The 27,066-nt window shown below is 37.8% G+C and overlaps 1 protein-coding gene and 1 long non-coding RNA gene across 8 annotated transcripts in view; one reads left to right on the top strand and one right to left on the bottom strand.

The window, feature by feature from the left end:
- MEF2C (myocyte enhancer factor 2C) overlaps positions 1-4,380 on the bottom strand; it is a 177,955-nt gene extending 173,575 nt beyond the window's left edge. The window contains exon 1 of one of the 4 annotated variants that reach the window (XM_005683422.3): positions 4,196-4,380. The gene's annotated coding sequence lies outside the window, so the exon portion shown is untranslated. The remainder of the gene's footprint in view (positions 1-4,195) is intronic. The other 3 variants (XM_013965778.2, XM_018049972.1, XM_013965781.2) reach the window with 3 other exon arrangements.
- LOC108636338 overlaps positions 1-27,066 on the top strand; it is a 168,623-nt gene that overhangs the window by 11,164 nt on the left and 130,393 nt on the right. For 2 of the 4 annotated variants that reach the window (XR_001918272.1, XR_001918273.1), the window contains 3 exons: positions 1,085-1,179; positions 5,480-5,541; positions 19,267-19,389. This is a non-coding gene — a long non-coding RNA (uncharacterized LOC108636338). Of the gene's footprint in view, positions 1-1,084; positions 1,180-5,479; positions 5,542-19,266; positions 19,390-27,066 lie in introns of those variants that run through there. The other 2 variants (XR_001918275.1, XR_001918274.1) reach the window with 1 other exon arrangement.

Below are 27,066 nucleotides of genomic sequence, written 5' to 3'. Positions count from 1 at the left end.
GAATGGATATTATTTACTGATTATTTTGCTTGCAATTGATTTGCATACTGTTACTGCCTATTGTTAAATGGTTTGCTGATTAATGACTAATGTTGATTTGGACTAAATGTAATAGAATAAGCAAATTCATTTGTAAATTTAGATATATAATTTAGTTGCTAAATGGTATCGTAGAGCTGTTGGAGATTATTTTAGACTAATTCCTTGCAGGAATACCCTGTCCACAATTTCCTCCCATATCTGATATCAATGTTTTAAGTTCCCCCCATCCCCAACTCCTTTTAAAAAGTATTCATTTCCATGTTTGGATTTTAAAGCAGACACTTCTCAAAGGCAAATATTTCTCCAAAGCCAGGGTTAACATAATTTTTTTGACATTTAGAACATGGTAGATATATTCTAAACAATTTCTATTCTGAAGGATCAGAAAGCATTTGACTATATCCTCATGTCCCTGAATCAGTGTATTGTGCAGCATAATAAAAACTCATAGCAATATGACTTTTTATTAATATAATTATATGAATAAATATAAAACACTCATGTTAATACAGGATTATTGAGTTATAGAATTTCTTAGCTGTTAGAAAACAGTTGCTGATGAGGCCTCTAGGGTTCAGAGAAGTTTAGTAATTAACACACATAAACACACACCATCTAGTCAGTTATATGAATCGTTTAATATATTCTTCTCTTGAGTATTCTATTATACATATGCTTATACTTTGGTATATTTGGTATTTTTAATTACCCCCTAATACATAAGAAATTGTCAACCTGAACTTTTCATTTCTACATTCGTCTTCTCAACATTTATGCTGCCATTGATTATATTTTACTTCTGTTTCATAAGCACCATAAACATTTACAGTTTAGAAATCAATTTAAATAATAAAGAGAATATAAAAGAGAATTTATACCATAGATATTTTAATGTGTTTATGCTATTTCATTAAACTACATTTTAATATGCTCTGATAAAACTGTATCTCTCTAGTAAGGTATTAAATTTGGTAACTGAAAATGGTTCTCCAAAGGAATATAAGTCACATTAATTTTTCATGTATACTTTTTTAACTTATAGTTTGAGAGTCCACGTGTTTAAGTCTAACAGAAGAAAACAAAAATCACTGGATATGAAGTTTTGAGACAGACCCAAATCTACATCTACATCCTCAGGTTGGTGACCTTGGATAAATTTCATTTTTGTGCTTCTGTTTCATTTTCTTTAAAATGAGTAGTTGAAAGCTTCAAAGACTCTTTCAAAGATTTCATGAGCTGAAAAGAAGATCGATTGAAAGAAATGCGTGGCCATTATTACCTAGCTGCTCAGTTTATTCATGGACACATACTTGTTACATACATCTGAAGTTTCCTTAAGGAAATGAACTCTGTGGATGTGCTACTTGGCCATTGAGAGAAGTGGAATAAATAAGAACAAGAAGGGGGAACAAGTTAGTGATAAAGGAGCCATGGTAAGCAATTAAAATGATTCCTCTTTCACTTCTATATATCTACAGTCTAGTTATTCCTATTGGAAAACCTACTGGCACCAGGTAATATCAAGAGGGATGAGTAATATGTAATTTTTATCTTTACTGGGTTACATTTGGCACACAGACAGTTGACAGCTGTCAGTCAGGTGGCTGGTCAATGAGGAGATACATATGAAGCTGCCAAAGTATTTTTGTTTCTTTAAATACTTACAAGTAAACCATTTTAGCTGGAAACTTCTTTGTCCTGTAATTAAATAGATTGATATTCGGAATATGACTTATTGAAGTTATTTGCTTGGAGAACCAAGATTTTCCCTATGACCATATAAGGTAAACAAAATGTTTTTCAAATGTCTTTCTGAAAGGGGAAAATAATTATTTTTTCTCCACTAAAAACTGTCCTTAAGATACAAAGATACATTGCAAATAATGCTTAAAGTGCATGTATTTTAAAATTAAAGTTTTAGGGCATATATGAGTCATTGCAACTTTAAGCCGAGTTTCTGACTAAGACTGATTAAAAGAAACCATCCCCATACATTGTGGGGAGGCATAGGTATTTTTCTGACATGAAAGTTGAAGGTTTATCAGAAAGGACAAACATGTAGTTGCATATTGAACTAGGAGTTAAAACTTTTTCTCATAAGTAAAAGAATTCATCATAGAATTTTAGACTACGCCAATAATTTAGGACAGGGTTAAACTGATAAATTTTAGTTATATAGAAATATTTGGGCTATACCTAACAATGTTTCTCATAGGTTCAGTCACACTTAAATAATTCACTGAAGTCATAAATAAAAAATAATTTGGAAGAAGTTTTTGGGTTGCTTATACTTAGTGTTAATGACAAATATTATAATTATAGCCAATTGTACTGCATATAAAAGTTTAATAAATACAGTTCTGAAGTTGACTTAAAAATATATGTTCAGTTTTGCAGTAGTCATCTTTCAAATTGAGCCCTTTCTTTCGAATGTAGGATTTAACAGACCAGATTAAAACAAAAGTTATCAAATGCATGGAGTGCATATTCATTCTTTAAGAGGCTAATGAAGTTATCTAAAATTTTCAGTGACCATGGTTACTCAGGTGCCAAAATCAATATGATGAAGTTGATAAAATATTACATAAAAAGAGCAGTTTGAAATCACAAGAAATACATGAATTTTTTAAAAAATAAGATGCACTTTACTTTTCTGAACCACATTCTACATGTGATAATTTATAATGAAAATCAGATCTGAGTTTTGAGATTTCAAAATATTGTTTCATTAAAGTATAGATAAGATTATGCTTTAAAAACATTATTTTTTTTGGTAGGGTGAATAATTTCTGGTAATTTTTTAAACCACACATATTTTATAAGTAAACAGCAATTAAATTAATTTGAAAGAGAATGACACATATAAATTTGTAACATACCTGTGTCATCATTGATCTGAAAATTGTTTTACATATAGTGGTCATTAAAAAATATCAGACCTTGTTATTTTCCCACTACGTGACAATGTGTTAAGCATATAGATTGAAAATTATTTATGGGATCATCAGAGTAAAACAGTTGTCTTACAGTATTAATTTATACTGGTAGGAGCATTTCTCTTAAGCACCACCAGTTCTACCCCCACAGCCCAGAAAATTGATTTTATGCATAATAATTTATAGCATTCTTGATAAATGTATGCTGTACATCTTTAACGTTCATTAGTCCATGTTGCTTACAAATATGGAATTTGGTTATTAAAGTGGTTTCATATGTTTACTATGTATAGTCCGTAGCTTTAAGCTCCTGACTTGCTTAAATAAATGTTTTCAATTTGCTATAATACAACAATTTGTAGAGAAATGCTGTGAAGCATAGTTAAAAGAATGAGTCCTTGAAATAGAATCACTTTTTAAAAATATGTCCTAACATGTGGTCTCATTTTTCCATATTTTGCATTAATTAAGATCCTATTCTGAAAAAAATATTTTTGCCTAAACTTTTGAATTCACAAAGTAAAAATACCAAGTATATAAAAGTGCTAATTTTGGAAATTAGTGACGTAAAAACATGCTTTAGTAGTGTATTGTTTATTCTGAAGACTTTCTTCTAAAGAAACTCTTAGTAATGAGAAAATGTTGCCACTTCTATTTGTTAAATATTCTGTGCAATACATGTTTTAAAAATTCATTAAAAATAAAATTAATTTCATATTCTCTCTAATCATATTCCTGTCACATGCATGCATAAAATATTCTAGCCCATGAAACTTTTGAAAAGAGCATGTACCATTTCACATTTTAGTTTGGAGATTTATTGAAAAATAACATTTTATTTAGAATGAATAGATTATGACAGAGTTAGATTAAAAGGCATCGAAATGATATTTATGTATTTATTTGAAAAGTCTAGTATCATATATATAATTAATTCTTCATCTTTCAGATACTGAAGAGAGTAATGAGTGAGAAGAACATTAAAAATATAAAGTATTTTCTTTAAAGAAAAAAAACTTTGTTCTTTCCTCTATAAAACTGTCAAATGGTAACAGCCCTACTTTCTACGCCAGGAAAACCCACTGTTGAGTTAGTTGGCTCTGATTCCAATGGTCTCATCAGCTTTCTGAACGTAGGTACCTCAGCAGTGCCTCTTCCAAGATAACAAAATGAACTTTTAGAGATTAAAAAAATACATTTTGGCAATTGAAACTCACCAGCGCCTTTCTGCTTCTCCAGGAAGTTGTACCCGTCAGCACCTGCTGAGGGCTTTGTTGTCCAAACTCTGACAGGTAAAAAAATTCCTGTAGAATAAAGCCAGACCAGCTGGCTTTGAAGAGAAACCCCCCAGTTTGGGCTGCGTTTGTCTCCTCTCCTTTTCTATGAAGACCCAGGCTTTCCCCCCTTGATCGTCAAGCCGTAAGATGCGTGATCCCTGTGCACAAGTGTCTGGCAGGCCGAGGTGCACCTGCTCCTGTCACTCTGGAGTAAATTTAGCTATAAAGGTATCACTGACAACCAGACCTTTGTCAGAGCTGGCAAAAGAACACAGAAGTGCTGCCCTCCCCTCCCCCCCTTCCAAGCCCCTTCGCTGCTCGTTCAAATGGAAAATGTCAAATCGGAAGTCTATCCAAAAATCATTCCTGAAAAAATGAGATTGCTTTCATATGGTAAAAAGTAAGTTTCCTTATTTCACATATACTTCAAAATTACATTTCCAAGAATAATCTTGGAACAAAACGAGTTTTTGTTCAATTAATTGTGGCTGGAAACTTTTTAATGGAAACCTAGCACACACTTACTTCATTTCGGGTTATTAAATTGCGTGAAGCGTTCAAGTTAGTTGCCATTCTTTGCTGTAGCTCATTTGTTCTTTTCGATCCAAAGAACTATTAGATGGTTAAAACTCATCACATAGGAGGGATTAATCATGCTCCCAAAATTAGAAAACATGTTGTTCTGAGAGACTGAATGTCAAAATTGTATACTCATAATGCTTAAACGATTGGGACTCGAGGATCCCACTACAATATTTAAAATGGCAGCTAAGGAAACCCTGAAGTGTTTAGGAGCGGGCTAAAGCTAGAGTTCTCTTACTCTTTGATTACGGTAAGGACGTTTATCCTTTATGTGAATTTTTTAGATTCACTTCTTTATTGATGCTTCAAGAACAATTCTTTTTGAAGGAAAAGAAAGAGTCAGGCCGTGTTCATTGATACATCTGACATCAATATAGTAGTCAAGATATATAAAGCAGCCCAAGGAGTAATGTGCTTAGCCATGGCGTTCAGAGTTTCTGCTTTAATAATTATGATTCCTTCAGTGGTGTTAAAAAGAATTGTGCAAAGTACCTGTCCTCCTGTATTATGCCGTTTACAAGGGTTGGGTGTGACGAGAAAAATAAATCTAGGTCAAAATCAAAAGTGCTTTGTAAAATAAACAAAGTTCTTATTTACTTACTATGTATAAACAGCCACTCACCAAGCCTCATTTCTCCACAGGGCACCACTTTCAGATAAAAACATAGACCTGAATGGCATCATCCAGTATCCAAGGAAACCATGTAAGTACCTCTCTCACTGTGTACTTCTCTTATTCAGAGTTTAAAAGCTTAGCTGAGTACTGAATAAGTGAGTGTTTTTATTTAATAATTATATGGGAGGCACTTTTTAGGAGCTTGCTAAAAAGAAACAGGTCCTTGATTGTTATGTGTATCATAACAAAACCATTATGTTTTGATCATATTTCGTAAAATTATGTGTTTAGTCACAACCTCGCCATCAATTCTCATTCTTAGGTACAAAACAGCTACTCAAAGTCCTAATGAATTGAGAGTTTCCAACTTTTCAAAACCCATTGGTGTCTGAGAGACAATATTTCAGAGGCCTTCTGCCAGGAGTAGTTACCTAATTGTAATAAGACTTAAGTTTTAAAAATTAAGAAAAATGACTTGGAAAATTGGTATTTTGTTGGTAAACATTTGTAGCAGTTTATTTGGTTTTAGACTTGCTTGGAAAGTGTGCAAAGGAGCAAAGAGATGTTGAGTATTTAAATGACCCAAAGAATCTTGAAAGCAAGTGTAATTTCCAAAATACAAAAATCTATTTGCAGAATAGTTTGAGAGGTTGGCGTAGCATTTTTATTCTTCCTTTTTGCCCCCAGGCTAAGGCATATTCTGTGGCTAATTTTAAGGTGCTAAGTAATTTTTTAGGAACTATGGAATCTTCTATGGAAATTTAGTTTCACAACAACGTGCTGTTCTAAAGGTTCATTTCTAAAATAATTGGATTATTCTATCAAGTCCTATCTATTTCTTTACCTGGACTTTATTATGTTTTTCATATATTACCTTTCTACTTTTAAAATCAGACTATTTTTAATACTAAGTGATTATTCATTACACTTTACTTTTTGATGAAAATACTTAAAAGTATGCTCATGTAATTACAGACCTCCTTTCTTACCATGTGGATCAACTACATGGTTTAACCAGTCTTTTAAACACAGATGTATTACTTCTCTCAAGGTTTTCAGGAGTTGTGTTTAAAAGCAGCTGGTTTAGCCCTGTGATCTGGGAGCTTTTCATATTATTTGTATTTACTTTTGTTACTGTTATATTTCTGTCTTTGCTGTGACACATGGTTCACTGCTAAGCATGAGTAACAGAGATGATCTCACTAACATTTTTCTCCACTAAATTAGACATACCCTTCACCTGGTCGGAAAACCTGGCTAGGCTGTGAGGTTTTTGTTTAATGCTACTTATGAACTTCACTAGTGTGGAGTTGGAGGCCTGAAGTACTGCGCTATCCATCAACTAGGAACACCTTGCCACAAGACACAGGCCAGGCTATCACTGGGTAAACCTTGAAGCAAGGCAGGGTTAGAGCATATCGTTATAAAGAAAGAAAAATGCAAATTGAAAGGGAAAACTAGCTAATGTTACAATTCCTTATCTAGAGGAAATGGAATTTTTAAAAATTCCATTCTCTGTGTCACAAGAGGAAAAAGAAAATCTACACCACAGTGCTTGTGGCACAACTTTAACTTAGTTACATTATAATGTGGATTTTCCAGGAAAATCATTTTAATTTGAGAGGTTTAATTCAACCTCCTATTCCAAAGGAAAAATGACTTAACAGAAATAAATTGGTCTGTGCACATCAGTCCATCAGTAGCGGTCTCTCTAACAAAGACCCTCATTATTCAGTAGAAACTTTCTGTGATGATCGTCGTGTTCTCTATTTGCACTGTCCAGCATGGTAACCAGCAGCCGTATGTGTCTGTTGAGCACTTGAAACATGGCTTGTGCAATGGAGAAGCTGAATTTTAGGTTTTATGTAATTTTAATTACTTTAAATTTAGATAGGCCATATGTGACTAGTGGCTACTGTACTATATTTTGCTTAATCAGAAATTAAAATACCCTCTTGCAAAGAATTTTTAAACCTTTTTAATCCTTTGGTATTCTATCATATAATGTCATTTTTATATTTGCTTTAATATTTGAATTATCATTGTAGTAAAATTTTTATAACTTTTCCAGAGATAAACATTTTTAATAATATTGATGGGAAGACATTATAACATTGTTTTCTAAGCCCAGAGTAGCAGCTTTTAAAATAAGGAAAACACTTTAATGAAAGTTCTAAATGTTATTTAGTTGCTCAGTCCTGTCCGATTCTTTGTGACCCCATGGACTGCAGCACACCAGGCTTCCCTGTCCTTCACTATCTCCCAGAGTTGGCTCAAACTCATGTCCATAGAGTCGGTGATGCCATCCACCATCTCATCCTCTGTCCCCTTCTCCTCCTGTCTTCAGTCTTTCCCAGCATCAGGGTCTTTTCCAGTGGGTCAACACTTCGCATCTGGTGGCCAAAGTATCAGAATTTCAGCTTCAGCCTCAGTCCTTCAGATTAATATTCATGGTTGATTTCCTTTAGGATTGACTGGTTTGGTCTCTTTACTGTCCAAGGAACTCTCAAGAGTCTTCTTCAGCACCACAGTTCAAAAGCATCAATTCTTCAGTGCTCAGCCTTCCTTATGGTTCTTCTTTATATCAATACATGACCCCTAGAAAAACCACAACTTTGACTATATGGACCTTTGTTGGCAAAGTGATGTTTTTGCTTTTTAGTACACTATCTAGACTTGTCATAACTTTCCTTTCAAGGAGCAAGCATCTTTTAATTTCATGGCTGCAGTCACCTTCTGCAGTAATTTTGGAGCCTAAGAAAATAAACTCTGTCACTGTTTCCATTTTTTCCCTATCTATTTGCCATGAAATGATGGAACCGGATGCCCTGATCTTAGTGTTTTGAATGTTGAGTTTTAAATCAGCTTTTTCACTCTCTCTTTCACCATCATCAAGAGGCTCTTTAGTTCTTCTTCTATTTCTGCCATTAGAGTGTTATCTGTATATCTGAGGTTACTGATATTTCTCCTGGCAATCTTGATTTCACCTTGTGAGTCTACCAGCCTGGCATTTTGCATGATGTACTTTGCATATAAGTTAAATAAGCAGGGTGACCATATATAGCCTTAATGTACTCCTTTTCCAATTGTGAAACAGTCTGTGGTTCCATGTCTGGTTCTGACTGTTGCTTTTTGACCTGCATGCAGGTTTCTCAGGAGGCAGGTAAGATGGTCTGGTATTCCCACCTCTTTAAGAATTTTCCAGTTTTTGTGATCCGCACAGCCAAAGGCTTTGGCATAGTCAATAGAGCAGAAGTAGATGTTTTCCTGGAACGCTCTTGCTTTTTCAGTGATCCAAGCAATTTGATCTCTGGATCCTCTGCCTTTTCTAAATCCAGCTTGTACATCTGAAAGTTCTTGGATCATGTATTACTGAAGCTAGTAGCATGAAGGATTTTGAACATTACCTTGCTAGCATGTGAAATTATATGCACAATTGTATGGTAGTTTGAACATTCTTTGGCATTGCCCTTCTTTGGGATTGGAATGAAAAGTGACCTTTTCCAGTCCTGTGGTCACTGCTGAGTTTCCAAATTTGCTGTCATATCGAATGCGGCACTTTAACAGCATCACCTTTTAGGATTTGAAATAGCACAGCTGGAATTCCATCACCTGTACTATCTTTGCTGGTAGTAATGCTTCCTAAGGCCCACTTGACTTCACACCCCAGGATGTCTGGCTCTAGGTGAGTGACCACACCATCGTGATTATCCGGATCACTAAGACCTTTCTTGAGTAGTTCTTCCGTGCATTCTTGCCATTCTCTTCTTAATCTCTTCTGCTTCTGTGATCCCTGTTGTTTCTGTCCTTTATTGTGCCCATCTTTGCATGAAATATTCCCGTGCTTTCTCTAATTTTCTTAAAGAGATCTCTAGTCTTTCCCATTGTGTTGTTTTCCTCAATTTCTCAGCATTGTTTACTTAAGAAGGCCTTCTTGTCTCTCCTTGCTTTTGTTGGGAGCTCTGCATTCAGTCGGGTATATCTTTCCCTTTCTCCCTTTGCTTTGAAGAATTCACTTACAATTTCTGCAATACATCCTTGCATGTACTTCCCAAAGTGTAGCCAACCTACACAATCCTCACTGGTCTTGATCCCACAAAGCTGATTTTGCTTCCAAAGCACACATCAGGTTTTAAATCCACTTGCAGGGCCTTTTCAGACATTTAGTGAAAATGAACATCCGGATGCATGATGATATTTTAAAAATAGTACTTGTACAGTGGTATTATAGACAGAATGATTACCTAAAATACTAAGAATTTAAAATTACATTGATTTTTTAAAAAAATCAGTAAACCAACTCATTTCTTGCATATATGTAGCATATTGGTTATTTGTAGGCTATTGACTGTGAGGAATTGTTTTAAAACAGAAGATATAGCACTCATCCTCTTAGGAGTTCCATTTATTGGAGCTGAACGTATCCTTTTGGAGGGTGGGATTCAGATAAGGTAAAAGAGAGGAGATTTCTTTTGGCAGAAAACCTTGGACAAGCTACTCAAAGTATTCTTCCTACTGTCAAAAAAAAAAAAGGAATGAAAGAAAAAGTTTCTAGATAATACATACTCTCCTCTAACAAATTGTTTGACTTGAGAAAAGAATCTTGGACATCTCCAAAGATTCCTTTCCTCTCACCTCAGAACCCAGAAACTGCAAAGCGTGAGCAGCAAGTGGAGTTGTTAAGCAAACAATAAACACGGAAATGGCCAAACTGAATGGAATGAGCTGTGTTGCAGGGATGCTGTGGGGAGGATGGCAGTCACATGCTTTAGCAGACTTCTCATAACACCTCCCGTTATTAAAAGAACGGGAAGAAGTAACAACCACATGTATAGACCCAGTTTTCTGGTCTCCTTTGATGTCTTTTGGTGTCTTAGATTAGGTAGTCAACCAGTTGTATGCTGTTAGGTCTTCAGAGAGAAGGTCCATCCTTGCTTAAAAGCCAGTGTTCTGTCTGTATAGAGATGACGTGGTCCTCCATGAGGAGGTCCGACATAAGTCTTCAGTGTCCTTATAAAATGTCATCTCTGATATCTCTGTGTCTGAGAAATTGTTTTCATTTGCACTGTGACCTCTGAGCCCTTAGTTACCACCTCAATTGTGTACTTTTTTGGTATGTTTTCAAGTTTATTTACTTCATTTGTTATATGAAGGTTCCAAATGTATTTAAAAGTAGAGAGAAGGGTATAAACTTGTGTACAGTTACACCTACCTTCAAGAACTATTGTCTCATAGGCATCTTTGTTTCCTCATATCCCTATTACCACCTCTCATCCCATCCCAAATTATTTTGAAGCCAATGCCAGACATGACATCATCTCATCCTTTAATTTTTCAGTAGCTAGCTTGAAAAGATTAGAACTTTTTTTTTTAAACAGAGAAAATGAACCACATCTAAAAACTAAACCACACAGAAAAAGTCAATATTTCTTATTGTTATCAAGTAGGTACAATCAATATTCAGATTTTCTCAGTGGTCTCAAGAATTTTTATAATTACTTTTTACTGTTTGAAGCAGAATACATATAAGATCCATGTATTGCAATTGGTTGATATTTCTCTTCTCTTTTAAGGTATAGGTCTCCCACCTCTATTTATTTTTCCTTATTTGTTGAGAAAACTGAATAGTGCTTGTAGAGCCTTCCATAGTTAGTATTTGCTGATGCATTCCTTTGGAGTTGTTTATAAGATCCTCTGTCCCATGTCTTTCCTCTTAGTTGGTAATTAAAACTAGGACCTTGACCAGGTTCATTTGGAGGAGGCTGAGCAAAAGCTATTGGTTCTCTCTCTGTATGAGATGTTAGCAGGTATTGATCATCGCTCAGATCCATTTATTCCTCAGAGCTAAGGAATAACCAGCCTTGGGTAGCTTCCTCACACATTTGCTCAGATCAGCACTCTGCTGAACTCGCGAGTGGGACTCTGCAGGTTTTAGGAGCGTTCTCTGTGCAGCAGCTCTTTGCCGCGTGCTCTGGCCTGGGAACTGTAGCCACCTTGTTCTTCAGTGCCTTCAGCTGTTTCCTCAATTTGGGGGTTTGTATCCCTTGAATTACCATTTCTCTGCCACTTCTAAGAAACCCTCAAGACACTAAACAGGGAAATTATGAGATTCACCTCCTTGGCTTCCCATCTTTCAGAGATCACTGTTCTTCATTCTCTGATGTCCAGTGTCTTAAAAATCATTGTTTCATATATGTTATCAGTTTGATGGTCGTTGTTGTTTTAGGAAGGAGGGTCCATCCAGCCCTTCTTAGTCCATCTTGGCTGGATAGGAAGTCTCTGCAATTGTTTCTTTAAATTGTTTGTCTAAAAAAGTTTAACCATAGCTTATTAATTCAAGGGCTTCTCTTGTGGCTGAACTGGTAAAGAATCTGCCTGCAATGCAGGAGACCTGGTTTTGATCCCTAGGTTGGGAAGATCCCCTGGAGAAGGGAAAGGCTACCCACTCCAGTATTCTGTCCTAGAGAATTCTGTGAACTGTGTAGTCCATGGGGTCGCAAAGAGTCAGACACGACTGAGCGACTTTCACTATTAATTCAAACACCATCTTAACATGAAGCTCAATATTTAAAGCAAAGTGAAAAATGTTGGAATTGAAGTGCGCCTGTGTGTGTACTTTGGAACACTGCTGAAGTCTTTAAACTGCCAGTGCAACCTCCAGGATCTCTTGCTGACATTTTCCCTCCCAATTAATTATGCTTTTTTCCATAAGATGAGCCTTGTTTTATTTCCTGCCATTTAGAAGCAATTTTGTAGTTCTTTTATTCATTCCTTCAGCAAATATTTTGAGTGCCTACTATGTATTATATAAAGTGTGGGAGATCCAGTGAGGAATACAATTCAACCTATCCCCTTAAAAATCTTGCCATTTATTTTCACACTAAAGCTTGTACCTGGATATTCATAACAGCTCTATTAGTTAATAGCCCCAAACTGGAAATACCTAAATATCCAAATAGATGAATGGTTACATGGACAGTGATCTATCCATAGTGTGGAATACTACTTAGCAATAATGAGTGATGCTGTACTGTTAAGGGCAACAACTTGGATGAACCTCAAGGAACTTGTGTTGAATGGAGAGTTTATCTTAACAGATAATTATTGCTTGTTTGCATTAATATATCAGTTCATAAAAACATAATTGTAGAGATGGAGGACAGATTAGTGGTTGCCAGGGGTGAGAGGGCAGAGGAGGGAGTAGGTGTGGAAGTGAAAGGGCAGTGCTGGGAATCTGTGGTAATTGCAATGTAGTGTCTTGATTATGGTAGTGGTTACTCAAAGCTACACGTGTGGTAAAGTTACATACAGCTACACACGCATGCACACATATACACAAATAAGTTTCTGTATAACTGGTGAAATCTGAATATGCTTTGTGGATTGTAGCCATGTTAATTACCTGGTTCTGCTATTGTAGTTGGGCTTCCCTAGTGTGGGTCAGATGGTAAAAAATCTGCCTGCAGTGTGGGAGACCCGGGTTTGATCATTGAGTAGGGAAGATCCCCTGGATAAAGGAATGGCAACCCACTTCAGTATTCTTGCCCAGAAAATTCCATGGACAGAGGAGCCTGGTGGGCTACAGTTCATAGGGTCGCAGCTGTTGTAGTTATGCAAGATTTTAACCCCTGGGGACAGGGGCTGGGGAAGGGACAGTTCTTTGCACCTTGTTGTGAATTTTTCAGTCAGTTCAGTCGCTCAGTCGTGTCCGACTCTTTGCAACCCCATGTATCGCAGCACGCCAGGCCTCCCTGTCCATCACCAACTCCTGGAGTTTACTCAAACTCATGTCCATTGAGTTGGTGATGCCATCCAGCCATCTATGTGAATTTTTAGTTATTGCAAAATCATATGATTTTTCTTAAAAGGGCTTCCCTCATAGCTCAGTTGGTAAAGAATCTGTCTGCAATGCAGGAGGCCCCTATTCGATTCCTGGGTCGGGAAGATCCGCTGGAGAAGGGATAGGCTACCCACTGCAGTATTCTTGGGCTTCCCTTGAGGCTCAGCTGGTAAAGAATCTGCCTGCAATGCAGAGGCCTGGGTTCGATCCGTGGGTTGGAAAGGCTACCCACTCCAGTATTCTGGCCTGGAGAATTCCATGGACCGTATAGTCCATGGGGTTGCAAAGAGTTGGACATGACTGAGCAACTTTCACTTTCACTTTCCTTAAAAATCTTACAACTTCGTGGAAGATACAAGGAATGAAATATCCAGTTACAATACATCGTAATGATACTCAGTTAATGGGAAGTGCTATCGTAATAATACTCAGTTAATGGGAAGTGCTGTGGGGTTTGTGTTTGGAGGAATACCTTATTCTCAAGTCCAGAGACAATGTTTCTACTGCTCCCTCGTCTCCTGCAACTTCCCAGTCAGGCCCTACTTCTGACTGTGTGCGTGCTCAGTCACAGCCGTGTCTGACTCTTTGCTGCCCCGTGGACTGTGTACTGCCAGGCTCCTCTCTTCATGGAGTTTTCCAGGCAAGAATACTGGAGTGGGTTGCCGCTTTCCACTCCAGGGGATCTTCCTGACTCGGATTGAGCCCACATCTCGTGTGTCTCCTGCACTGGTAGGTGGATTCTTTACCATTGTGCCATCAGGGAAGTCATTTCTATCTGAGGGACGTGTGTAAGTGCTAAGGGACTTGCAGACGGCTTGTGAGTAACCTTCCTCCACCCTCACCACGCAGAGTGATGTGCCGTACTCTTTAAGACCTCAGCAAAATATCTTCACCATACAAGGCAAACATTTTATAAGATTGAGCGTGTATAAAGTAACAGGAATCTCATGTTCGCACGACATGTTCAAATGGAAGTTCAAAAACCTATTCCAGATTTAAATATCAGTGAGTTTTGAATTACGCACAGCTTTGGCTCGTCTGAGACCCTGTTCTGCCATCAACCCCCATCAGCTAAAGCTTGAGTCTGACCTGTTTAGAAATAGCTTTTGTGTTTGATGATGAACACAGAGCTGCAGTGGGTTTTGTACATAAGTTGTTACTTGTTACTGTAATGTATTTTAAATCAGTGACAGATTGTCACATATTTTCCGTTTTCAAAAGTTATAAAAGTTTTTACTCCTTGAAACTAAGTAGAATGTATATGTTATTTCTGATACGCTGGGGGGTATATTTTGGGTTTACTCCTATTTAATAGGAAGCACTAGAAAAGCCACTCAGTGTCAGTTTATACTCTTGTCACATTGTGACAACTCAGTTGTCTTAGAATTTTTGCCAGGATGTGCCTGTATTTCACAGATCCATGACGAGGTGGGCTTGCAATGTATGAGCTAGAAATACTACGGTATTATTTGTTGCTGTTACTGTACCAGAAACTCACCCCTTCTCTCTCAGTGTGAGAAAGACCTCCCTGGAATTGCTCTTGGACTAAAGAAGGTGTCTGAGTCTGTGCCTGTGTATCTTACAGGAATATTCACTGGGTAGCAAACATCCGTAGACTTTTTAATCCAATCTGAGTTTCCCTGAAATAGGGTCTCAAGGTGTATAGATAGGCAGCTTTGTCTATGAACATAGCAGCCAATATGAAATTGCCTACATCTGCTTTGTGAAATTCACACTTAGTTCTGTATTTTGAACTCATTCTTCTTTTTTTTTAAAAAAGAATTGATGAAGCAGTGGGGTTTTGATCCATCTTTTTTTCCAATTTTCCTAAGATAGAAATAATACATTTTTGAGTTAACAGGTCATTTATTATTGATCAGATCCTGAGATTTAAAAAAAAATTTTTTTTGTGGTAGCCAATTGTGTACTACTTTTTGGCATTTAATTAATTTTGATTTTCTGAAATAAAAACCTGTTATTTGTGTGCTAAATCCTTTAAAACCATTTAAGAAAACAGACAAGACTATGTCAATAGTACAGCTGAATATTTCTTTCCTGTTTTCTGGTAATCTGTGCCAACTGGATGGTCCTGATTTTTATATAACCATGATCTTTTCTGTATCCTATCCTATCTCTGTATATCTTAGAAAATTATTACTAATTCTTATTTATTTCTTTAAAATGTACTTATAAGGACTCAAGGTTGCATAACATTCCACGTTACCTGCTTTTCCTGCAACCTTAAGATTCTACCATGTTAGTCTGGTTCTATAATACTATTAAATAATATTATAAGCATTTTTCTTGGAGAGGAATAGGGATTAACAGGAAGCAGTGGCTTTTTCATAGATTTGGGAAGCTCTGAAATGTTTTTTTCTAGGCAGCTTAAATATCCTTGAAACATTAATTTTGGAATAAGAGTTGCATAAGCACCAGTGTAATTCCTCCACTTTATAAAGAGAGGCACCGCTACCATCTGCCTTCCTTGCCCTGCGCGTGCCTGAACAAAATTGAGCTGAATGTACTGGCTCCCACCTGTACCCAAGCCCGTCAGTGCCTGGACCAAACCCAACGACAATAGGAAGCATATTTAGAGCCTTTGACTATTTCTCCCTCAGTGGGTACATCTGGTGCCCAACAACAGCTGCTAGTCTCACTGCTCATTTCCAGCTCAAATCTTTGTAGTCCGGTGGATCCTGGAGGCCCTGACTCTGAGCCTAGCCCCAAAGGGCCCGCCTGGCTTCCTGGTTACAGAAATTATCCCCTTTTCTTTCTTTCCAGGTCTAGGTCTCTGCTAGTTCTTCTTGGATATTTGGATGCTGTCTCTTCACTTCCCACTGTAGTGTCTTACAGAATATGATCAGATCTGAAATGACCACTCCTCGCCTGATTCCTAGGTATCCAGGTAGTGGCTCCTTCCTCTGCCTGATTTGATACCCAGTTACTGGACTACAGTCCATAGGGGTCTCAAAGGGTCAGATACGACCAAAGTGACTTAGCACGCAGCACGCGAGCACCCACAGCTGCAGATGACTTCAGCACTTGCTGTACCCTTTGAATATTATGCCTGTCTATCTCACTGACCCTTGGGGGGCAGCTTTGGATGAGGCCAGTGCTGCATTTATGATCCCAAATGTAAGAACTGGCCTAGTATTGCCAAACATCCATTCTGCCTCACACCTGTAACTGGGAGAAGGACCACCGGCGTCATGTGTCTCTGGAGAGTGGCCTCTCACTGATAATACCGTAGTCAGAGGCTCACTCGCTTTCTTTCCTTTTTTCCCCCCATGTTTATTTATTTATTTTATTTGGCTGCATCGGGTCTTAGTTGTGGCACATGGGATCTTCCTCTGCAGTGCACAGACTCTAGTTGTGGTGCAGGTTTAGTTTGAGATCTTAGTTCCCCGACCAAGGATTGAACCCTCGTCCCCTGCATTGCAAGGAAGACTCTAACTTACTGGACCACCAGAGACGTCCCTCACTCACTTTCTTGGCTATTTAACTCTTCCTAGTTCCAAAAGCTTTTTCATAACTTAACAATAAGATGATTACCATAAAGAACGGAACTAAGGCAAGTAAGATATAAGTGGTAGGATTAAACTGAACCAGAAAATCTAGTCCCTGCTGCAAAATAGCCTGGAGTTGAGTAACTTGACTTTTTAGACTTAAGCTTTCTGCCAGTCAGATAAAAAGGGAGGTGTAAAATTGATACATTTTGGGGAAGAATGCATTTTCATTATATAAAGTTTTTGTATCTGATTATCATATTAAAATGCTGGTGCATGCTGCTGAATTTTAATCCTTCTTTTCTAGCATGATATACTTCAAAAAATCATTCTTCTTCAGAATGCCTTTAGATGAGCACTGTTCAGTAACTTTCTAGTATCCACAGTATAAAGTGCAGAGATACATGTGAAAAGAATGATATACATATGCTGCTCAATATATTAAAAAATATTGTTATCTCAACAGATAATAACTATAAAGTTTTCAGTATATTTTCTTTTGTAAGTAAGTCTTTCAAGTCCAGTATATACTTTACACTTATAGCATTAACTCGGTTTGGGCTGGTCATAGTCAAGTACTCACTAGCCACTTGTGGGTTGCTGGGGTAGTGGTAGAAGGGGCCAGTCTTTGTTGTAATATCCTTGTGATAATTTCAGTCTTGGGATTTGCCAAGTTTCATCAGGAACCTTGTGAGGCAAATTCTTCAGTGTTCCTTGTACTGAGTGATCATTAATCTGGAAGTTATTCTTTTATGTGGCCAAAACAAATTGATAAGAAGAACAAATAAAGTCAGTCATTATTCAAGAAAGTGAATAACATGCTTTGAATACTTACGGACCCTTACTTTCAATCCCTCATCACTAGTGAATGTGCTAATTTATGTTATCTGGGAGATTCTCTTGATCGATTTGTATGCCACCTGTTTCCTTAAGACTTCCATGATTTCAAGAGCTTTCTCTTCTAGCGTTCCAGCAGGGATTAGTCGGTATTTTTTCAATGATATTCATGGCCTTTTGCTTGGCATACAGTTTCTGGTTAATTTCTTTGTTAGCCCCTAGTGGAGAACTGAGACTTGTTGACTGTCCTCCTCTCCTTCCATTTGCGGCGTGGAGTAAAGTGTGCTCAGTAATTCTTGTTGAATGAGTGCACATGTGTCTTCTCCTCTAGCTTATGGTCTGGAAAGCAGGGACATGCTTTTGCCTCCTCTGTGTATTTGTAGCATAGTGTGGGGAATGTACTTGATGCTTGATGAATTCTTGCTGACTGGACCCAGGACTCATCATTGGCCTTCCTAGTGTTGGTCCAAAACTGTATCCTCGAACTGTTAAATTACATTCCCTGAAAAGAAAATCATTGTTTTCATTTGGAGGAAAAATACAAACACACATCACCAGCCTTCCTTGCTGGTTCATAACTGACTCTATGAAAAAGGAAAGAATTAATGGAGACACTAACTTTAGTTGAATGCCAATGAAGTATAATATATAGTTTTTGCCAGAAGGAAAAGTAGGGCTCTTCTTAAAATTTATTTTTAATTCGAGTAGAACTCTCATTGTAGGTGCTAAGCATTATGATGAAAAAATCTAGTCTGTGCATATTTGAGTCATTCATTCTTTCATCTGTTAGACACTGAACACCTGTTATAATTAAGAAATTATGTTAGGCACAGGGGATAAAAACCAAAACATTCTGACCCTCAGGTTGCTCCCATTTTAGTCGGCAAACCAGAACACTCCAAAGACCTTTTTAAACCATTTTAAAATGTAGAGCAAGCTAGCTACTAATGGGAAAAAGATTCAGTAAATCTAATTTTCACTCTGTTTTTCCTTCAGTGGTATTGGCTAATAAGTATTTTTAGAATAAATGTGTATATAGTGGTTTGTTTTTTAAGACGTTACATTATTTGGCATTTATTATATTTTATTTATTTCTTTGATTGATTAATTGCACCTTAGCATTCTAGAACAGATTTACAGATTTTGACATGATTAAATAGCATAAAGCATAACTAATGTGGTTTTTAGTTGCATGCTATGTATTAAAGCATAAAATTTAAACACACACTTCATCGGGAATTTTTGCAGTTACAGTGAATTAGAAAGATTTAGATACTGGAACTCTCCCCTACTGCTCCATGCCTTAAGGGAGGGGCAAGAATTTTATAATTAAGATTATTATAGAAGAGTATCCTGACATAACTGATTGACTTTAGTGATGTGCCTTGAAAGTTCAAATTCAAGGTGTGCACTTATTTCAGTCAGCTGATTCTGAATGTTTAAATAAGAAATACTATTTCTGGGTATTCTGAATAACTCGTTGTACATTTATTCCTAATAGTGAGCATTTGGACTAATGATGGATTACTAATGAGCATGTAAATGTACCACCTGATTACATTAATATATGATCTTTCATGACGAGGTCTGAAATGAACCTTTCTAATATGTCTTTCTTTTCCCCAAATAGGCACTGTGGTGTATACTGAGCAGGACCGAGACAAGGGTGTTTTTCTTAAGAGCCACTGATTTAGTCAATTATCAAAAATCATATTATAATAAATGCTGTTCTAAGAATTTTGATTAACCTTTAAATAAATGTTACTTTGAAAAAAAAAACCCTGCCAAATGTGTTAATAATAAATTGTGAAGTGGTAGTAATTGCAAGTATGCCTTTATAGATAATACAGTTAATTGATACCACCCTCTCAAACATATATAGCACATCAGCTGCTATGAGGCAGTGTGATAGTGATGGTGTCTATGGCGTTTTTGATGCATTAAGGATGATATGAGCAAAATGGAAACAGAGTGCTCGTCAGGGTCATTCTCTCATGGACATCTGATGCCCATGGTCAAGTAAATTTTTAATGACACATAGTCACTACACACCTTTCAGCCTTCTGAAGAGGTAAGTGTGCATTGATCTGTCCTAATTAGCCTTGCAGAGTACTTCAGACATTCTTGCATGAACACTATTATTTAATAAAACGGGGGCTGTTTTTTTTTTTTTTCCCCCACAAGCTCAGCACTTGTGCCTTGGATGGCTGTCCTGTTGCTGGTTTGTTTTTTTTTAAACTCATCTTAACGTTCATTCTTGTCTTTTGTCTAGCAATGTAGTATCAATGCAGCTGCATAAAAAAGTAAGCAAAATTAAGGAATGGTTCTGATTTTGAAGGTTTGTTGCTATGATAAGATACCCATAAAGCACACATCCATTCCTTTCCTAATGTATAGGGTGTTGACTGCATAAAATCACTTCAAAAGACATTAAGGATATACAGGCAATTCTGTTGAGGTATGCAGTGCAGTGGGCTGCTTTTATGTTTGGCAATAAAGGTGGCCCTGGAATATCTGATTTGCAAAATAAAAGGTAGCCAAAGTAATTTGCAGTTGTTCTAGATCGAAACTTTAGGGACATCTTCTTTTTAAAAGGAGTTTACTTTTCCTTGGAGTTTGGAGTCTATAAACAAGAATCCTGAGTTTGCTTAGTATTGGAGTCAGTCAGTCAGTTCAGTTCAGTTCAGTCGCTCAGTCATGTCCAACTCTTTGCAACCCCATGAATCGCAGCATGCCAGGCCTCCCTGTCCATCACCAACTCCCGGAGTTCACTCAAGCATTGTCTATTATTACCTCATAGGATTTAAAGGTAGGGGAATTTCTAATGTAGATGCTTCTTACGCTTGTGGTGGTATTTGGTTCCAAATGACCTATCCCAGGGATAAAGTCTGCAGTCAGAACTTCTTCAGTCAGAAGCATGAATATCACTTGGTAGATGTGGTTCACTGGTTATTGGATTATTTTTTCTTAAGAAAATGGAATAAGAGTAGGCTCCTACTCTTGAGCTGTAGGGCTGGTCATTGATGACAATGTTTGGAGTTGCCCTCGTCTGCCAGGAAATCAGGCATCTCTTCCTGCTGTTTCATGACCACAGAGTTGGTTATCAGACACCTCAAATGCCTCCTTTACATGTTTGCTAAAACCTGGAGTTCACAGAGATGAAAATTTGAGGGTTTTACAAATATCCCTTGAAATGTTAACACTTCGTATAAGCCATACCCATAGAACTCAGAGTGAGCTAGCTTACCAGCTCTTTCTGGAGAATAGGATTTTGAAAGTGGGGTGGCTAAAAAATATGAGGACACTGAGTAGCAAGGGTATAAGAGGAAGTGCCTTGTGAGCTTAGTAGGGGCAAGATAAAAGGTTAGATGGGAGGAGGATTAGAACAGAAGAGGACAAGATTTGCTTTGTCTACCCTATAGGAAAGGTCTGAAAATGTCATACTTTCTAATTACAGTTTTAAAGCACTTTTAAAAATCCTAGTTTAAAACTGGATTTATTTTCAGTTTTCTTAGGTATAAAATTTATGATGTCATTGCTGCCACATGTTTTCTTTGAATTACTTAGTTTAGGTATTTCAGTTCAGTTGCTCAGTGGTGTCTGACTCTTTGCGACCCCATGGACTGCAGCACGCCAGGCCTCCCTGTCCATCACCTACTCCCGGAGTTTACTCAAACTCATGTCCATTGAGTTGGTGATGCCATCCAACCATCTCATCTCCGTCGTCCCCTTTGCCTCCCGCCTTCAGTTTTTCCCAGCATCAGGGTCTTTTCAAATGAGTCAGTTCTTTGCACCAGGTGGCCAAAGTATTGGAGTTTCAGCTTCAACATCAGGTATTTAAGAAGCATTTATTGAATAACTGCTATGGGCTAGATAGTATGTTGGAGGCTAAGGAAAAAAGATGGATCTCATCTGTAATGTTCCTGTCAGTTACTATGCTTTAGACTATAGGTAACAGAAAACCCAATTTCAAATGGCTTTAGGCATAAGAAAATTTATTGGCCCCACCACTGAAAGTCCAGAGGTAGGGTGGAATTCAGGACCATTCTAATCTAGTAGTTTTGAATTAGTTTTCCTTTCATCCTTTTTCCTTACCTTCTTGGTGAATCAGCTTCATCAGGGGCTAGTAGCAAGACAGCTATCAAGCAAGAGGGGCTACTTCTGAGTCTTTCTAGAAGAGTTAGAAAGGCTTTTCCAAGAGCTTCAAAGAAACCTTGTCTTGGATTTTATTAGCTCCAAGAGGCCAAGCCTTTGTAGGCAATTATAGGACCGGTGGTTATGGCTGTATATGGGTTTGGTGGGAGCATTGGTGGGTGGGGAGTGTGGGAGGATTTTCATTCTAGATTGATGGAGATGAGGGATTCAGGAAAGGATTCCTTGAAGAGATGCTGCCCAAACTAAATCCAGGAGGATGAGAAGGAACAAGGCGGTGGAGAGGGTATGCAGGAAATGAGGGACATGGGTGCCAAGACATAGAAGTGAAGAGTACATTGTACAAAAGCAACTCCCTTATTCATTCCTCACGTCTCAGCTTCACCTTATCTTGCTGGAGAGGTTTAACCGAGCCTTGTGTGGTCCCCTCCCTCCCTGTACTAAGCCCATCTTAACCACTCACCACACTTCACGGTTATTTGTTCACTGCCTATTCTTCTCTACTAGACTCTGTGAGGGCAGAGTCCATGCCTGTCTAACTGCACGTCTATTCCTGGTGCCTAGCATGTTGCCTGGCATCGTAGGGAGCTAGTAAGTGCTTGTTAAACGTACAAATGAATCAGTGGTCTGTTATTCTTTTATTAAGGGCTTCCCAGTTGGTGCTAGTGGTAAAGAACCCGCCTGCCAACGCAGGAGATGGTAAGAGACACAGGTTCGATCCCTGTGTCGGGAAGTAATCTACTCCTTATTCTTGCCTGGAGAATCCTATGGACAGAGGAGCCTGGAGGGCTACAGTCCATAGGATCACAAAAAATCAGATGCGACTGAAGCAACTTAGCATGCACACACATATTCTTTTATTAAATGACAGAATTTGGACCTCTTAATTTCTACATTGATAAGAATGGTAATAACATTTATGGTCCTGATTAGGCTTCTTATAAATAGTCATGAAATGTGGGCGGTGAAGTCTTGTGGATTCTGAGGAGTTTTTTGACTCTGATGTGATGAACTAGTCTGGATAGGATTTTTCTCAAGCATACTTATGCATATCTATACACTGTATAGTTCCAAAATAGGATGAGACCATAAAAGTCAATGAGACTCATGTGTTGGATGAGTCTTTGTCTATTGGAATGCTGTCTTTCCTCATCACATTCTGAAAAGGTAAACCCATATGATAAAATTCCAGCTCAGGTGACTTTCTGATGTTTTAGTTTTATGATTTTAGAAGCTTCTAATTAAATGATTAATACATGATTTTATTGATATTAACCAGAAATTACCTTTCTGTCTGTTTTTTAATGTGTAATATACTAGTAGTGGACCATGGAGTTGGGGAAAGATTTTGTTGGATTCTACTATACTGCATTTTCCATTTGAAGTTTTAAAGTAAGCTTCATATATTGAAATAAATTAATGAAAAGATGCTTTTGGATAGAATGGTATATAGTAGTTGCTGCTCATTGTCATCAGTATTATAATTTATAAATCTAAAGCACCAACTGTGGAAAATCTGAAATGTTTAACTTGGAGAAAAAGAATATAATAATAATATATAATAATATTGATATCTCATATTGAAATCTAACCCCAGTTCTATTGGTGATGTTAAGGACTTTTTGCAGTGGGCTAGTGAGTCTCTGAAGATCTCTACGGAAAATTTTAGATGTTTTCCCAGAGTATGTCACAAATCTGTTTTGTGTAGTCTTTCTAAATACTTTTAAATGTACCCTGCAAGTTTGAAGTCTCTTAATTTAATGAATTCCTTATGATACCAACTAGACAGGATTGTTTTATTGATTAAGACCTCTTTAAAAAGTGTATTTAGCTTTTTCTAAGTTATAAAAACTGTTTTAAACATGGAAACCACTGTTCCATTAATTATAAATAATTTTTACACATTTTCACCCAACCTGTAATACATTTCAGAAAGTTCCCATTAGAAGACATTTTTGAGCAGTTCATGGAATTATAACCCCAAATTTCTGCTTTCTGGAAGAAATTACTTTGGGGGAAATTAATAACAATAAGAATTGCAAAAATGCTCCCGCTTAATGCCTTATTTAGTGTTATCATCAGAGATAACATTTTCCTTTATATAAATATCACATTCCTATAATAAGTTCTTCATTGTTAGGAAAAATTAGCTTTTTAAAGTACATTACGGTTCTACAGTTATATGTAAGAAATAGAAAGAACTGTGTAATTAATGGACACTGCAAATGATTTATAAGTTTCCCATGTAATTGTGACAGGTGAACACATATTCTCTAATTGAGGGAAGCAAAGGAGATGAATAACCTTCTCTATCACAAAGTATGGTTGGTTGGGACATCCTCTGCTTTGAGACCCTGGGAAGGAAAAGAAAATAACCTTTGTTGAGAAGTTTTTTAGAGGTTCTGCTGTTTGGGGTAGACCAACAGGACTGGTGGGCTTCCCCCGTGACTCAGTGGTAAAGAATCATCCTGCAAAGCAGGAGCGGCAGGTTTGATCCCTGGGTTGGAAAGATCCCCTGGAGGAAGGCATGGCAGCCCACTCTGGTATTCTTGCCTGGAGAATTCCATGGGCAGAGGAGCCTGGCAGGCTACAGTACATAGGGTCACAAAGAGTTGTACACGACTAGAGTGACTTTGTGGAGGAGGCAGTGGCACACCACTCCAGTACTCTTGCCTGGAAAATCCCATGGATGGAGGAGCCTGGTAGGCTGCAGTCCATGGGGTCGCCAAGAGTCGGACACGACTGAGCGACTTCTCTTTGACTTTTCACTTTCATGCATTCGAGAAGGAAATGGCAACCCACTCCAGTGGTCTTGCCTGGAGAATCCCAGGAACAAGGGAGCCTGGTGGGCTGCCGTCTGTGGGGTCGCACAGAATCGGATACGACTGAAGCGACTTAGCAGCAGCAGCAGAGTGACTTTGTATGCACGCATGCAAATCTTTGGTAGAAATTTTTGGATAAATCTGGCCCGTGTTTCTCCTTCTACTGAGAAGAAGACTGGGCTTATTGAAGTTAAGCCACTTGCCCAGGTCCTTGCATGGCGAATGAGCCTGCAGAGGAGCCTGGGCTAGTACTGGTGTCCCCTGCCCTCAGACTTACAGATGTGCTTTGCACAGTGTCAGGCTGCTCTCTTGGACTCTTCAATGTGAAAAAAACTTAACCACATGTGAGAAGCAAAATCCTTTTGCATGAATTCATTAATAAAAATATTACGGTGGTTTTGCAGCTTCACAGAGTGGAGCTTTACTGACTTCAGAAAGTGAAGGAGTTAAGCTCCCCAAATACTAAATGAAATCTACTCATAATTTTTTAAAAAAGCAAAACTTATTTAGGAAACTTTCCCTAAGTTTGCAGAAGCCCAGGCTCCTCTTGGAAAGAAAGCAGGTTGAGGCTGTGGAAACTCAGCTGTGTGTTGTGTTTTCCTCCTCCGAGAGCTTGGGAGATTGGCATTACTCCGCAGCAGTGTCACAGCCCGCAGTCATTTAATGCCTCTTCTTGTGAGGCCAAGATTCCACGCCCAAGTGCATTTAGTAGGTCAGTACAGTAATTTTAAATGTCTTTCTTTCAATCTTTTGCCATCTTCAATTATACCTTTCCACCCTACTATTTGTGTAATTTTCTTCTGTCTGAAGTCTCTTTACTGTTGTTCTCTATTGCACAGCATGACAAATTACCCATCAAGCCATATCTTTTCAGCCCAGAAATGCGCAGTAACACGGAGTCATGGCATTATCGCATGTTGTGCACTTTATTTCCTCACAGTTCATTCAAGTGTGTCACTTTATTTTCCTGGCTTCCTTTTGTCATCACGGAGATTAACCATTTTATCCTTCCTAAACTTTAGAAACAATTAGAATTTCATTATCGTGGAAGCTGAGAGTGAATGCTTGCTCAGTACTATATGGAGTATACTTTTCATATTATCAGTGGCAAAATTAAAGCCATGAATCCTGAGTCCTTTTCGAAGGAGAGACTTCAGAGGTTATTATACAGCTGAGTAACCCTGGCTCTGTACAAGAGAATTATTTGAGCCTGTGGCCACCAAACACATTAACTGTAAGAAACCATTTAGCCTGACATTGAGTACCTGATTCTTCTGTTCTGCGAATTATGAAACTCTCGGGGGCCCATGTGTTCTGTACACAAAACCTTTTTTTCCTCTTAGCTTTGGCTAACTACCAGTAGTGTACAGTGTGCAATGAGATACAATAGACATTGCAAGTATGTGTTAGAAAATCAATTGGTATTGATGCCGTATTCAGCAGGGCTGCAGCTGGTATGTAGACACATCACTGGAAATGGTGATTAAGATCATATTCAAAAGCATTCAGAAAAACCCACAGCGTTTAGATCACTGTTCAGATAGATTGCTGTTTTATTGGGACAGACGAGTTGGACAGCTCGTGGTACTCCTAGATGGTTCTAAGATGTTTTTTAACTTAATATATTTTATATGTTACATTTGTATTTTAAATATTATATTTATAGTATACAGGGTAGTGGTTGTTGGTAAGCCAACAAACAAGTTCAAAGTTCTTTGGCCATAGCCAGCTTCCAGCCTGCCAGATAATAAATACAAGCTGCTCTAGGGAGAGGGTGGGAGGAGGAAAAGGGTGTGGTTACAGTGTGGCTTTAGTCTGAAAACACACCTCCCGAGTTGGTTGAGAGGGCAAGGGGAAGAGAGAGACAGAGGAGAGAGGGAAGGAGGGAGGGAGAGATGGCGAGAACAAAAATGAATGTGAGGTAGTCTGGAGGGGAAAAGCCACAGCAAAAGCCAGGAAGGATCGTGGTATGGCAAAGGATGTTCTCAGAACTTAAATACGTGAAACAGTGGGAACATGAAGTGAGGTTCCCTACCTAGGCATTTCCTACCCGTGAACAAGTAATTAGCTAAAAATATTAGCTATATATTTCATTTAGGAGAACTTTAGGATGAAAGAGACTTGAACTAGAAAGGGTGGTTGCTTTCATGAAACTCATTTTCTACTCTAGATCCACGTTTTCCTGTGAACACCTTTAGGTTGTACTAAAAATGGAGTGATTGAAATCTCAACCTCATATATAATTTTCAATTTTAACTGTTTTGAAAAATAGTGAATAAGCTGGAGGTTTAAAATAAAATTTGGTATGGCAGTCTTATCTTTTTACCTCTGCATTATCTTTGACACTCAGCTAAGCTCTAGTCTAGAAGTATCAAAGCCCAGCTAGAAGATGGAAGAAGGAAACCAGAACCAGGGAATGTGTCTTTTAGAAACAGTGCCCACAAAAAAGGCAAGCT

This window comes from Capra hircus, chromosome 7 (assembly GCF_001704415.2).
Source record: "Capra hircus breed San Clemente chromosome 7, ASM170441v1, whole genome shotgun sequence".
Classification (NCBI taxonomy): Eukaryota; Metazoa; Chordata; class Mammalia; order Artiodactyla; family Bovidae; genus Capra; species Capra hircus.
The sequence above is the reverse complement of the archived record's forward strand: the minus strand, read 5'-3'. Positions and strand labels throughout refer to the sequence as shown.